General features: G+C 39.6%; 1 protein-coding gene across 2 annotated transcripts in view; it reads left to right on the top strand.

Moving 5' to 3' along the window:
- Window positions 1-7: 7 nt before the first annotated feature.
- Window positions 8-13710, top strand: part of SYTL5 (synaptotagmin like 5) — a 79232-nt gene continuing 65529 nt past the window's right edge. For both annotated transcript variants that reach the window (XM_010725066.3, XM_003202999.4), the window contains exon 1: window positions 8-197. The gene's annotated coding sequence lies outside the window, so the exon portion shown is untranslated. The remainder of the gene's footprint in view (window positions 198-13710) is intronic.

Raw genomic sequence — 13710 nt, 5'->3', positions numbered from 1 at the left:
GCAGGGCTGCACCTGCCAGAGCCCGGCTGTGCCCCGCATGTGTGCGTGTGCCGGGGGCTGCATCCCGACGGGGCTGGAGTAGTACTTTGCTTCCCCGCCTCGTAGAGCTGCGGAGTTGACATCAGCAGTCTTTCGCCGTCTCGACTGCAGCGGGGATGCTGATAAATACACGCGCTTCTTCCCTAGCGAGGTACCTGGTGAGTCCTTTTCTCTTTATCGGCAACCTTTTAGAAACGATTGTTCTTATTTTTATTTTGCTTTCCTGGAGAGAGCAGAGGAAGAGAAAACCTGCGGCAGGGGTCCCGGCGGAGAGCTGCGCGGTGCCGGGTTAGACTGCACTGCTCCGGTCGTGGGCGCCCTTCCATGCCCGGGAGCGTGGGCAGCGCTCGACCCGCTTCAATGCACGGACAGACCGAGCGCTGCTGCCGTCGGGAACCTGACCGGAGCTTTGCTTTGTTTCTCTCTCTCTCTTAACGCTTTTTAGCCCACGTTACTATGAAAACTGAAGGTAGTAGACTTCGCCTGACAGCGATGCTGCAGGCGGCTCTCGTTCGGCAGAAGTGACGATAAGAATGGGGCAGTTAATTGTCCTCTCCGTGGGTGAGTGGCTCCGTGGAGCTCATGTGGAGAGCAGCTCTCTGTCGTGTGCTGCCCGAAGTTTTTTTCTAGCTTCTTGCTTTGCCTGGTGGCACTAAGAGGCATGGATTAACAGTGGGACTCAGTAGGTCGTGCTGATGTTGGGCTTAATGATCTTCAAGGTCTTTTCCAGCTTAAATGATTCTATGAAAAGCAACCTATTTTACTATTAACTGAAATTATCTATAATTTGCATATAGTCATCCGAGTTACTTGATAGTTATTGAGTGCCTCTGCCCAAATTCGTATTTCAACATAGTTTAGTGTTTTTCAACATCAGGTTTAGTGGGCATGGTGGTGATGGGCTGACAGCTGGACTAGATGATCTTAGTAGTCTTTCCAACATGAACAATTCAGTGATTCTATAAGTAGAAGTCATGCCATAAGGAAGAGTGAGTTAGAAGGTTCTGTTCCCCAGAGCTGTGACTTTAGGAAGGCTTTGAGAGCTTGGTGAGCTGTCAGCCAGGGGTGAGCTCCTCCTGAGTATGAGATGATAGAAGAGCAGGGAGTGCGAGAATTACCTGTGAAGTCTATAGGTGTTATTGCTTTGTTATATGTGCTTCAGGTGAGAGGTTTGTGTGCAAGATGCAGCCCACTCCAGTATATGAAACATGTAAAAAGCCCTTGCTTTACAGCCTCTCGGAGCTTGTGGCCTTGAGTAGATCAAAAAGGATAAAGTAAGTGGTTGGATCAGTGTTTAGGAATGTAAAGATAAGAAATAATGGGCTTTTAAGTGAGGCTAGGAAAGGTTTAACAACATCCAGGGTTGGAAACTTTAAGTTTGACATTTTGAGAGTGGAAAGGCAGTTTTTTCAAATAGCAACATTTATTAGACTGCTTCCCCTCTCCCGCCCCCTAAAAACAAAACTTTTTAGAAAAGCATTTAAAGATTTATTTTTGACAGTAGGTAATATGGGGAAATCTTATGGGCTACGCACAGGTGGGGAGACTGGGACAGGTGATCATAATGAACCCTTATTCATCAAGCATGTGATCAGGAAAGCTGTGTTGTCTCAAAGAACATGCTCATACTGTCTTTCCTTCCCCTTCTTCCTCCAACTTTCTTCATGTAAAAGGGCTCAAATAACACTAATGGCTAATTTAGCTTTTGGCTCTATGCTTTTCTTTGCATTTCTGAACTAAGTTATCTCCCAAATGCAACTAGATCCAAGGGTTCATGTCTAAGTGATTCTAGTGGATTTCTGGAGAGTGAGAGTTGCAAAATGACAGCTGCTCAGAGATGTGAGTAAATTTTGAGGCATAGGCTTTGTAAGGGTTGGAGGTACAGCTATGCTTTCCAGGCAACATCAGTGTACTGAAACATTTTCTGGAGTCCAACATGTTAATATTCCTAAGTTGCCTTCAGAACTACCTCTGCTCTGAAGAGATACTTATCAATGTGTTCTGACTTCTTCAGGCATCATAGTAGTTGAAGGTCTTTCAGGATGGAGGAATCATAATTCAATTAAAATTCTATGTGAAAAGCCCTTTTTGTGTTGATGTTGTGTTTCTATAGTGGAAAGATAGTGGGTATGAAGGATCTTATTAAACCCTTTGCAGTGTGAAGTTGCAGTCATCTACTTGTTTGAGTATCTACAAAACATGTTGTTATTACGTACATAGTGCTATTTGCTCCAAACTTCCCTATCAAGGGAAATGTGCATTTCAAATCTGATGATTAACTCTATTAGTAAGACATTCAGCTAATTGAGTGAAAGCTGAAGTCATCTGTGGTGTAGGATTGTGCACACTGTTTTCTCAGTTCTTTATTGCTACTTCCTTGTCTGCACTTACGCTGCCTTCTTATCAAACTTTCTTGATAGTGGGGATTTACATCCCTGTGTGTTGTCCCAGAGCTTGCAAACACAAGAAGCATAAAGAAGCAGAATAAATAAGAATGTCTGGAAAAGTAAACCTTAAAGAACAGTGTGTGTCCAAGGCAGGTAGTAAAAGGTGTATTCATGATAGCTGGTACACACGTATTTCTCTTTGGATCTTTAGAGCATTTTTTCCATCCATTTATGTAGAAGAACCACAAGCAGATATATACAAATACATACAATGTATGCCAATGAATGTGTGCATATATGTAAAATGTATACCAATGAAGTCTTCTGTTCAGAACAGCCTTTGGACTTTGCAGTCAGAAAAAGCTGTTTAAGCCTTTATTTTAGGTTGTCCTGGATGTGACCAAGTGGCTCAGTTCTGAGTGGGGTTGCTGTGTTGTTTTTTTTTTTGTTCTCCCCATGCACTGAGTGGTGGTTCAGAGCAGAACTAATTGTGCAGGAGCTGATTTTGCTTGCTGAATCAGCCTGTGCTGGAGTTTCTTCATTTACTCTAATCTGCACCTTTTTATTTTCACTGTAACTCTTCCCTGGGAAGGCTTTTTGTATCACTTAGAAAGGTAAACAGATCTCAGAGATGAAACAAGATTCCACTGTCATTTTTACTATATTCCACAGAAGTGTGTTAACAGGCATCTTCTTAAATAAGCATTTTCTTTATTAAAGAAACTGCCTTTGCCTTTTCACTTAAATGCATACCTGAAATATTTAAATTTTCAAGGGTATCTCTTGTTGTTCTAGTTTCAGTTGCTCCGAGTCTTACTTCCAGATAAATTATAGGGTTGTTCCTTTTTTGTGTCTGTATGTGAGAGATTACTCTTCACTGCATCTATTTATTGTAAGGAAGACTGTGCTTTTCGGTGTGATTGCATTATGCACTGGGTTAAATTGTGAACTGAATAATGCTCACCTTGTTAGTGTCTCTCCACTGGAACGGATACCGTTCATCTGTACAGCCCCACAAACAGTAGAAGTAGCAGTGCATCAGCAGTTGAGAGGAAAGCAATCCAAGGTATGAATGTCTCTCTCTCTTCTTTTTTTTTTAAATATAATGTGGAGATGGAAATAATATAGGAATTGTATGTAGGTTGCTCCAAAAATAATGCCTTCTACTTATTTCCATGGAAACCGCACCAGCTACAAAGAATTCAACACTATTTGATAGTGGATATTTTCAGCTACAAAAACCTATTTTTCAGCATAGCAGGAAGGTTCAGCCTTTACTGCCATACCACCAATGTTCACCTCTGACATTGCAGGCCAACATAATGAAATAGGAGACATTACTTTCAGTTCAGCCTTTGTGCATAGCACCAATGTATTTCCAGGGCTTGAACAGCAAATTGGAGCTTGAGGGAATCTTTTTTTTTTTTTGTTCAGCATGTTGCTGTGCTTCTAGAATGTTATCTGAATACCAGCGAAGCAAATGTCCATGACCATGGGAACGTTGTTTCCAAGGATTCTGTTATTTGACAGACTTCTGGGAGAAAGCACTGTTTGAAAGCAAGCCATTTGTCAGTGATGTTTTTCATTTGCAGTTACAACACGGCAGAGTTGATAGCTTTTTGAGCAGTTGAAAACAAGTTTAATCTGAACTTGTTTCCTCATTTCAAGGGGTATTTCAGAACCGGAGAAGACGTAAATCAGATTTAAGAAGGGCATACTTCATATATCACTTCTGAACTCTGGTTCATTTTCCTGAATCTTTGCAGGAGGTAGGTAGGGCCTGATGGACAGAGTGGAGAGAAAAATGGAGGAAACGATTTCCTGTTCTCAGAATATTAAGCCTACTTAAGGTAATAAATATGGAAATGATGCCATGGGTAGCAGATGTTTACACACGGACACATACTCACGTATATGGCTTCAGAAGGATAAGAGAAGCATAACTCATGTGTGCTCTCAATTAAATAAATATTTGGTGTAGGAGTTACCTTCTACTCACTGTAGACAATAGTGCAGAAATAGTACCATTGTGGAGTCTGTTAACAGAGACAGAGGAGAATGAGACTTATACTCAGAAGTTGGAAATCTCATCTTGGGAAAAAAAGAATGAAACCATAGCTAAGGATACAGTAAAGCTGCTGTTTTAACACTGGTTTTGAAACCCTCCAAAACCAGAAATCCACCAGAAAAAAGTGAAAAAGTAGGATGTGGTTAGGTTGAAAAAAGATTAGCGTGCTGGAAAACAATGACTTATCAGGTACAGTTGAAAACTAACAAGTGAGAAGGATATCCCTTCTTGGTATTTTCTCTTTCTGCTCAGAGGTGTGCATCCTTCTGTGGAATGCGTATAGCAGCAGAGAAAGGTGGAGAAGTATGAGTAACCTGTGCAAACACAGGTGTCATCTGGCTGGTGCAGCCATAACAAGTGTGCTGGAAGATGAGGCTGGGACAAGCTGAGAATGCAGTGGTGATGCTCGCATGCTCATAGATCTTGTACTTTCTTTAGCAAACGTTTGTCTAGTTTCAGCTAAGTGAAGAACCTGAGTGGATGCCATTTAGGTCAACTTAACTGCATATTCTGCAAATGCCTGGATGTTGGCCTTGCATCTAAGAAAAAACATGCATCTGAAATTCCTTTTTATTTGAATTTCTTCAGGCAGGGGTTGTTTTGCTTATGGTTGGAATAATCTTTTAGGGTATTGTTCAAACAGTAGCATCCATGGCAAGCTACAAGTCCTTCCTGATCAAATCTCTTACTGATTGAGATTTGCCAGGAATTGGTGGCTTACCCCGAAATCACTTTGTTTGATTCTGTGATTCTACGTGGTCCATGACCTCACTGATGTTTAATTTCTTTTATGGAAGAGAGCAAAAACATTTTGAAATGTTTGTGGGAAATGAGTTTTGAGAGTTCACTGTCTCAATTAAGAGTTTAAATTACTGGTGCAGTGGTTCTTATACAAAAAATACTTTGAAATGAAACCATGAGCTCATTTCTGATTAGTTTTGAGCAAGTATATTTAATATTTTCCACACCATGAAGATATTGTGTTTGAAGCAAAAGCAGTTAAGCATTCAGCTTTAGGCTTGGTGGAGTACCTGAACCACTGATGCATGTAAAAGTCTTCTCAGTAACTCAGTGAAAATAATTCTGATGATTGCTACAGGTGTCTTTGATATTGTCATGTTTTCAGACATGGTGGAGCTGAGTTTTGAGAAAACGATGAGAAATAAATGTTCTAAATGATTTGTGTGCGTTGCCCACATTCTTCAGTTTCAAGTGAGGAAGCTTAGGTGGGATCGTGCTACTGCTTTCAGTGGTGTTTATGTGGCTGTGAACTTTTTGTATGTGAGGAAAGCAAACTCCGTTGTGGTGTGCCTGCCTGAATTAATTAGTAACCAGTAGTAAAACTGGTAAATCAGTCACCAAATAGTATGTACAACACTTTGTGGAACAGACTTGAGTCTTAGGGATACTTAAAAATACTGTCTGTTGGGTGGTCTTATGCTTAGGAGCAAAACATCCAGTTTAAAGAGAGTGGTGTAGAAGTTTCCAGCTTGCCACCTTCCCAAGATTGTTCTTTCCCTCATCAATTCAGGATTGAAGACTAGCACCATGCAGGATCACCCAAAAATCAGACTGTCTTTCTGAGAGCATTGTCCAGGTTCTCCTTGAACTCTGGCACTCAGGGCCATGCCCACTGCCTTGGGCAGCCTGTTCCATGCCCACCACCCCCTGGTGCAGAACCTTTCCCCGAATCCCACTTTACCCTCCCCTGATGTAACTCCATGCTGCTGGAGCTGCAGCCATTATGAGGCCTCTCCTCAACTCCTCTGCTCTGGGCTGAGCACACGGAGGGGCCCTGAGCTGCTCCTTGTGTCTTGTCCTCCAGACCCTTCACCATCTTTGTAGCCCTTCTTTGGATGCTCTCTGTATGCACTTGTGTCGTGGTGGAATAGTGACAGTTTTATGTGCAGTACATTGCGTTTTTTCCTTGATTGTCCTATGCTCCAACACTTGAAATAAGCATCCTAGTTTGGTGTTCTTGTCCTTTGATTTGGTACAGCTTATCTGGTTTTGCTTGTAAGTAGTCTGCTGCTCATGTATAAATTTGAGCTTGTTTTCAACTGTCTACGTTTTTATGTTTTTGAAACTGACTCTTTTTGGCCCTCCTGTTCTTGTTAATACTGAAGGAATGAGACCAGACTGAAGTTTTTTTTTCCACTGTACATATGTGGAAGGGAGGAGTGGAAGGAGGAACAGAACAGCGTTTCATCAAGTGTTACACTCAGGTAACCATGGATGTGGCCTTTTTTTTCTTTTTTTTTTTAAACAGGAACCCAAATGAAACAATAGCAGGTGACAAGACAGGGATCAGTAAATTAAGGACAGCTGTTTGTCTTGTCACTGTTACTGGTTTTCAATCAGAGATGCTTTTTACTTAAATATGTGCAAGTTAAACCTGAGGAAAATTGATAGTGCTTTTGACTTCAGAGGGCTTCTGACTCTCCTTACTTCTCATTACAGAAGATGAGGAGGCTGTGATAGCTGGCAGACAGTGTGCTTGCAGTAGGCACAAGTGGGACACTTGTGGCTTTCACCTGGGAGAGAGGAGAGCACAAACATGAAATGGATAAAGACAATGAAATACCCTCAAAAGCTCAACGTTGGAGTTTTACTGTAGTCTGAGTAGTATAAAAGCTGGAGATGCGTTGAGGAGGAATGAATATGTATAGCTTCATATACACAGAAAACATCTATAGAAAAAAGTTCTGTTAGGTAACTATGCAGATGCATCTTCAGACAGCTTATGCCTGGGGAAAGCAATGAAGTCATACTCAGTTATTAATGCATAAATTATGTGAGAAGGCTGAAAGTTTTCATTACTGCAGATCCTCTTGATCCTTGCTGTGAATGTGAGATCCCCTATTGTTTCCGCTTTTTTTTGGCTGTTGTTTTGGGAAGAAAATCAAAAGAACTGTGAATCACAAATGATTAAATATGTAACAAGGCATTCTACTTTTAGTAATAAGTAATAAGTAGATATTTGAACAGCATATTGGGAAGAAAAGCAGTAAAAATACACATATGAGGTTTTCAGTATGTTTATGTTTAGGTACTGGGGATTAATAATTCTGGCATCCTTTTAAACATTGTTAAGAGTTTCCCTTTACTATAATGCTAATATGCATACCCAAATAGCAGTTTTTAGGCAAAAGATAGTAGTAGAAACATTATGCAACATAGTTTCTTCTCAGTGGGCAAGGAAGGGAATAAATAGGTGGACTGTGACTATTAATAGTGTGTTTTGTGGTTTAGGAGGAGTTTGATTTTCCTCCCTGTGTTTGTCTGGTTTTGAAGGATCTAGCATACCTAAGTGGCTCATGGTTGGTTTCAAAGCTACAAAGCACAAAGGCAGGAACTCGTTCTGTTGAGAGATGATCTGAAAATAGCAAGAGAAAATGTATTTGAGGTTAAGGCATTGTCCCTGTGGTATGATTATTCTTTGTTTGAAAGCGAGTGTGGATGGCGCAAAGAGAAAATGGGCCTTCTGCACGACTCCCAAAAAATAAGAAGTCTTTCTGTTTGTAAGAGATGGCATTCAAGCAAATGTTTCTGAACTTGCTGGCTGCCGATTTTTTATTATGAAATTTCTATACCATTAAATAATGGGGCACAATCAAATTATTTGCAGTATCTATTAGAGCACTGGAACATTTTCTGTATTTTGAGGAATCCCACATGTTGATCCAACTCTATTTACTGCTGCTGCATCTCCCGTTAATACCTGTTTGTGTTTGAGAATGATGATTCATAAGCAGCAGAGTTGTAGCATTCCTGCGTGCGGGCTTTGTTGCACTACGGTAGTGTGATCTTCAGTAACAGAGGCTGACTTCTCCAGCTGGCTTATTTTGAAACCCTGTCACATAAACATAAATGTAAGATCAGCACAAGACAGTGTTTGGGAACGGTTGAGTGGTAATGATCACGACAATGTAGTGAAATGCTGTGCTGTGAAATACTTGATGTTCAGGATTATTTTTCTAGAAATAAAATTTTAACTATTATTCTTTTTTGGTGAACTTAGGCTGTAAAGGTGTCTATTGACTCTGGCAGAGGAAGATTTTGCTTTAATGTGCTATGGGAGCATGCTGATTAATTGCAACTCCATGGCTACGTAGGACAATCTTTTTTCTCTGATCATTGTAACGAAGAATTGTATTGTATGAGAGATATTGAGTTTTGAGGGAACTAAGAATGGAGCTAAACCCAACCAAACAATATAATGACATTTCCTTTAGCAGAGCCATTACAGTTACACTATCTGAGGAGCTGTATCCTTGCATTTAGAGCAACTTAAACTGGCTGCTCTGTTCTCTTGAAGAATTTTGTGTGATGCAGGGCTTGAAAGGCAATGAAAGGGGACCTTTCAGTATCCTTCAGGATACCACTTTATAATTCCCACATGTGTATACCTCTGCACATCTGGAAAACCGCTGGTGGCAGAATTTTTCTCAAATTCTTCTAACCGAAACTTAAATTATGTGAAACTGAGATGTGTGTGTTTCTGAGGGCAGATTTCAATGACAAGCTTGAAAATCAAAGTAGGCCTTAGAAGGTTTGTAGTTATTTCTGGATTGGAATAAGCCTATACTGAAACCTGTAAAAATGACGTTGAGTAAGTTTTATTCGAGGCTGAATTTGAACAGAGTTATTGTTGCACTGATGATCAAATCCTGAAGAGAGGAACTGCCTCAAACTTGAACAAAATAGGATTATTTTTTGTATCTCTATATCACTCTGAGAGTCACTTTTCCCATTCTTCTATTCCACTGTAATACTTAGGACAAAATGACTTCTCTACCTATTTCCTTACTCTAAAAGAACACAAGGAATGAGTGTCTAGAAACGTCACAAGAAAACTGTGACTTGAAAATAAATAAAAGATAGTGTTACCCAGTTACAGGAGGGCAATCAGCCAAGCTGAAAAGAGCAGAATAGTATTTAGGGCTTATAATCATTAGCCATAATATTTTGCTGTGAGATTTCATGACCCATGTTCATGCAGCTTTTTGTGTTCTCTTAAAGCAAAGCATAATAGTGCTTGTGCTAGGTCAAAAAAACAAAAACAAAAAAACCTTTGAGGGTTGTTGCATCTGTCTCATCAGTTGGAAGAATTTAAGAAAAGGGACAAATACAGAATGTCTTCGTTTCCACCGCTGACAATTTTTTGTTGCTCTAAGTGAACTACTGCCCCTGTGTTCCCTTAGTTAATTTTGTATCTGTGCCATCAGTTAATACACCTGATAAAAGTGAAAATTAAAGCAAATTTTCTAAATTTAGTGAAGTCTCCTGAATGGTGTTGTCTCTATATTGGTATAGCCCAGGGCAAACCACAGTCAAAGGTTTTTGTGCCTCTTTTTCAATCTACCCATTTAATTAACTTTTAAACCATTTATAGTTTTTTATTTAGACAAGAATGTCTTCAAGTGAATTACATTTTTTGGTACATTGTGTCCTGTCTTTTTGCTAGGAAAATAGTTTCAGCTGTTCTCTGAAAATTTCACTGAGCGCTATATGAGCAGGCAAATTGATGATAAATTTTGAAAATACTGTAGTCTTTTATGATATATGTAAATGCACATAGTCTGAGTGTTATGTATTCCCCAGCATTCTAGCAAATTTGACAGTCTGAATCCTACTTACACATTTCTGCAGTGGAATAAAAAATGAGCAATGCTGAATAATGTTTCTAGCAATGAAATGGTCTCTTAATCCTGTTTTCTTATCTTCTTTTCCACACTGGAGAGTGTCTTCCACTGTCTGAAAGCATTCATTTATTTATGTTCTCTTTGTCTCTGTAGTATGTCCTGAGTAATCTTGTCAGGTAGTTTGTGACAGCAATAGGGCTTTTCACTCAGTGCACCTAGGGACAAGAATTCACCATTAAACTAATTTTACTCCAAACCTGAGGACCTGGAAATGCAAGTGTGCCTCTTGTGATTTGCCTTTAATTGGTTGAACTTCCCTATTTGCAAACATATGGAGTGTGTATAGACAATTAAGCATTTTTCTATTTAAACAAATTGTATTTCAGTAGCCTGGCTTACTCCCTTCACAAACAAGGTAAGAATGTTCCATGGGTGACATAATCACCCACTCAGACCCTTAGTGAGTAGCCAGAGTCAGCCTTTCCTTGCTCTTCCTGCACTCCCAGAGCGTTGCTTGTCCTCTACTCTGGCCTGGTGGAACAGCTCAGGTTTTGCTCCCCTGTAGGCAAGGTGTCCTGGGCCCAGGCCGTCTTCAGGACTCTGCTTTCTCCTGGTGCACAGGCTTGTCTGTTGTGTCATGTTGTAGGAGCATGCACCTCTGCCTTGAGCCATGTCATGGATGCTTCCTGCGAACCTCACTTCTTTGGGAAGTGTTGAATCTGCTGAAGTCAGCAGCATCTGGGGAATGTGCCACCGTGGATGGAAGGTGTGCTGCTGAGTTGTGGTGCAGCAGAGTGGGCTTTATTCTCCTCTGTTACCTCATGTGCCATTGGTTTATGAGTTCACAGATCTGGAAGAAGTACTTGTGCTGTTGTGAAGGAGACACAACATTAAGGAAGCCTAAGATAAGGGAATCCAACTTATGAGATTTGACAGGTGTGCTTCACTGACAGTAAAAAACAAAACAAAACATTGCAGTTGAGGAATAAAGTTATTTGTATAAAGAAAAAATGTAATTCCTTTCTTTGTGGGAGTTCATGTCATATATGCATTAAAACTGTATGCAGAAAATGTGATCTTATTTTGCTTTTTTTTTTTTTCCCAGTGATACTGGGGGAATTTTCAGCAGGCAAACCTTACTTTAGAAGCTCCTTGAAAGTGTTACAGATTTGCAGAAACATGATAGAGTGCATTTTGGAACAACTTTTTGCACTGATGCATGGGAAGTTTTTAAAAGTGAATTCCTGAAGCTATTCTGTAGTACCCTTAGTTCAGCAGCATGATATTCAAATCTTATTGTAGCATTAAGAAAAGAATATTGCAGCACCAGCATTCTACATGCATGGTGGTACTGCTAAGAGTGTGGGGTTTGATCTTTTTTTTTTTTTGTTCTTGGAATGATTGTGGCAAGCTAGCAGGAAATTGATTAAACATGAGTATATTCGTGCACACAGTTTTAAAGTATGCTGCTAGTAAAGTTCAGCGATGTCATAGAGAAACCATCCAGTCATTTTCCATGGATTAGTGTTTGTTACTGTCAACTTTAAGTGTATGGGTATAGTAGTGTATCTGTTCTGGGTGTCATGGACAAAACATATCAAAGTTTATCAAGTCTTGGTCACGGAATTCAGTGATATAATAAATTAATTATTTTCATAGAAAAATAGCATTCAGCCTGCAGCACTTCTGTCTTCCATCTGCTGTGTACCAAAGAAAGTGTCTCAGCTCTAACTTAGTTCAAGGAAAGCTGAAAGTTTTTGTTGTTTAATGGGGTGGTGTTCCCTGCATGAGCACCACGTTTCCTTGTGGCAGGAAGCCTGACTGAGGATGTTCTGTGCAAACAGCTCTGCATCCTGTGGACTCTCTGCGAGTGTCTGAATTCATACTGTGTTTGACCTATGGAATGGCATAACTGCCATGCAGAGGTACATGATCAAACAGTAGCTGCTGAACAATACTGAACTCAATTAAAAAGTTCTTGCATCTGCCATTCCGTAGGATTCTGAAATGCACACTATTTCCTCCTTTGAGATATATTTCGGTGTTTGTATAATTAGTTCGTAAGTGTAAGAGGGAAAGGAAGGGGGAAGGTTTCCAATCTAAGCATTTGCTGAAATTGACTTAGAATTTCTAAGATCTCTTCATTTAAAAGGGGAAGGAATTGGTCTCTCTAACGGACATCTGAACTACCATCTCTACAAAATCTTGCTGTTTTCTTAATAACAGATTAAAGTACTAATGAGAAGGATTTCTTTGGATAATATTCTTAAGCAAGTATTTAACCCTAAAATACCACTCCAGGGATTGAAGGTTTATAAAGGCAATCAGACTAGCCTCAGTTGCTGGGTTTGGTCTGGAGATTTTTGGTTACATTTGAAGCAGTTGTGAAGAAAAAGGTTCAAAAATCTTTTACCAGGTAGAACTCTTGGTTAATTGGAGGAGTGTATTTGATCCTCTTGATATGTTTTTCATAGCATGAGGTATATTCTTCACCAGGCTGTGCTTTTCGTTCAGTAGATTGTGAAAGCAAAGCTATGTTATTTATTTATGTTGTTAGCCTCTGGTTATATTTTCTGCTTTCAACCATTGATTTGAAATTGTATGTTGTTAGTTGGATTTTACTACTTCATCTTGTACACTGTATGGCCCTAATAAATATTCATGCTAACTTTTATTTTGACTTGTTTTTGGTTTTGCATTTTAAAAAGCTTACAAGGGGGGAAAAGCTTTTTCTGTGAAGTGAAAGAAGTATTTTATATTTGAGGGCCTGGAATCTAAAAGTGCTGGGAGTTCCTAAGTATGTTTTAAATCATAAGGAATGTGGGTGTTCAGTATACTTGTAAAATCAGGCTATCTGTGAATGGAGTGTCCAGCCATTTAGATGAATTAAATTACTGAACTGTTTATCTCTCTTCCCATTTCTATCCTGCCTCCTACCCTAATGCTACCTCATTATGCAGATCACTGTTTGTGAGGTACTTGGATATGTATGTGTGTATATTAGGAAAAACTTGTCATCTATTAATTGTGTATTCAGGAGTTAGAAAATGTACCTCAGAAGGTGTATGGGCTTTATGGTGAAACTCTGGGCAGCTGCCTTGCTGTTATCTTTTCTGTCTTGATTGGACCACGAGTCCTGTGGAAATTACCATTTGTGGTTGTGTATTTGAAAAACTTTATGATGTTGCCAAGTGAGTAGAATAAAAGTTTATATATGCTTTTAAGGCGGTGAACAGTTGAAAGTCTCGTGTTGTACCAGAGGTAGTGCCTAACATTTCATAGCCTAGGGCTTTTTATTGTTCAAAATTCCGGGAATAGAATTAATAGGCTATAGATTTTATGCATGTGTGAGCTTGTAGTTGGACTATTACTGATGTTCACAAGTGGTAAAGGCAGGAGTTACCATAGAATATTAACTTAGAATGACCAGAGTGTTTGTCAAAAATTTGTTTGCCTTTACTTTGCTTTTCTGGAAAGCTTACTTTAAGGTGCTGTGCTTCAAGAGGGAAAGATGCGTTCAAATATGCTGATATGCCATTGTGTCTAAAAAAAAAAAAAATAATTAAGGATG

This window comes from Meleagris gallopavo, chromosome 1 (genome assembly GCF_000146605.3).
Source record: "Meleagris gallopavo isolate NT-WF06-2002-E0010 breed Aviagen turkey brand Nicholas breeding stock chromosome 1, Turkey_5.1, whole genome shotgun sequence".
NCBI lineage: Eukaryota > Metazoa > Chordata > Aves > Galliformes > Phasianidae > Meleagris > Meleagris gallopavo.
Note: the sequence above shows the minus strand (reverse complement) of the source record. Positions and strands in the feature narration are given on the sequence as shown.